The sequence below is a fragment of the Sinohyriopsis cumingii genome, chromosome 11, assembly GCF_028554795.1.
Source record: "Sinohyriopsis cumingii isolate HCF-2022 chromosome 11, ASM2855479v2, whole genome shotgun sequence".
Classification (NCBI taxonomy): Eukaryota; Metazoa; Mollusca; class Bivalvia; order Unionida; family Unionidae; genus Sinohyriopsis; species Sinohyriopsis cumingii.
This window is the reverse complement of record NC_142971.1, coordinates 110,305,936-110,307,640: the sequence shown is the minus strand read 5'-3', so window position 1 is coordinate 110,307,640 and position 1,705 is coordinate 110,305,936.

The window sequence follows — 1,705 nt, the reverse complement described above, 5'->3', positions numbered from 1 at the left end:
GTGGAAAGTATCTCTTATGTTGTTATTTTTTCTATGTAAATATGATTTTCCAAATAAAGTTGTTTTGAAACTGTAACAGTTGCAGTTGAAGTATAAAAAGAAAATGGATTTTTTTCATTTTTATGTATCACACAGATCTCAATGGTTATGAAGTGTTACTATAAGGTCACAACACTTCACACTTTTAAAACTTTTTAAAAGTTATGTCTGTTGGCCATTAGCAAATAATTACTGATGTACTTCAAACTCTTCTACTTGCATATTTGTTTCTCAGATGAATAACCTTCCAGTTTTTTAATCCTCATACCGTAACAGCTGCTCCAGGGATCACACAAGTGATCCTTATGCAGTGTTAGAAATCGCATACCATTTGTACTTGCTTATAAGTCACATCTGACTGCAAACTGTACAGAACCAGATCTGCTATTGCATAATGCACCAACTGATTGGGGTTTTTATTGTTTGTCAAGGCTAATAAGTATAATAAACAACACAGACCAAAATCTGCTGATCAGGGTCTAAGTTGTTTGCAGATGGACTGGACATTTAAGTGAGCATATAGGTAAGTAGATGTGAAAATGATGAAGAATAAATGTATCAGTTTTGCAAACAAGTAAAACCCTGTTTGATTTAGCTGTTATTAGGAGGTGTGAAACAAAAGGGTGAGCTTTATGTGAAACATTTAGGTGTATATATACTCTAGGTTTTTATATCCATGTTAAAGACACTGTATTCAAAGCAAGGCAGATGTTGGGTTTTTAAATCACACTTGCAAAAGTTTATGACTATCATTCATATGTAATTTGTATCTATCCTTTTTAAGGTTTAGACTTAAATACTATTGTGAAATTTTTTCCTTTTGTGAATTTATTTATAAAACAAATTGAACAGTTCAACAAAGGTTTTTAAATTCTAGTTTTTAATTCATTTCTACCATGACTTCTATGAGCAAATCTGCAGATATTTTAATTTTTCACTTTTAGAGAGTTGGAGAAAGATTATTGACCTTGTATTTCTTTTTAAGTGTATATGCAGTCATTTTCACTGGCTTTTTTTAGTAGGTCAAACAGCCGACAATGTTCAAGGAAGAAATCTTTCTACACAAAATATTCATATATCAGAAAAACAATAGATGTAGTTGTAAATCTGCTTTACAGTGTTAGTTGTGGTTATGTTACTTTTAAAGTTATAATTTATGTATTTAGGCCTTTATCTCTTTAGAATCAAATAAATGAATACAATAAATGGATAGATACAGAGGGTGGGGTGACTCATTGCACAATCAATGAACTTTCAACACTCTTTGGTATGTTTGCTCTGATCAATTAAACAGTTAAGATTATCTCCCTTTATAACACAGGTTATGTGTTCATGTGAGGGGTAAAGTAGACATTCACCCTTAGAAATCCCATCATTAAAACAAAGTACATTATGGTCTCTGAGACTGAAAAATAAGAGTTTGCAGATTGAATTGAATATGTAGTGTGTGTGTGTGTGTGTATGTATATATATATATATATATATATATATATATATATATATATATATATATATATATATATATAGTCCAAGCAACACTGGTCTATTTTGGCTATAGGTAGGTGGTGACTAGACTTGTTGGACTGTGTAGTGAAGGACAGCTTTTGATATTTCTTGTATGTTTCAGTGAGAATTATTACAGACAGGTACATTGAGAATTGGTTCA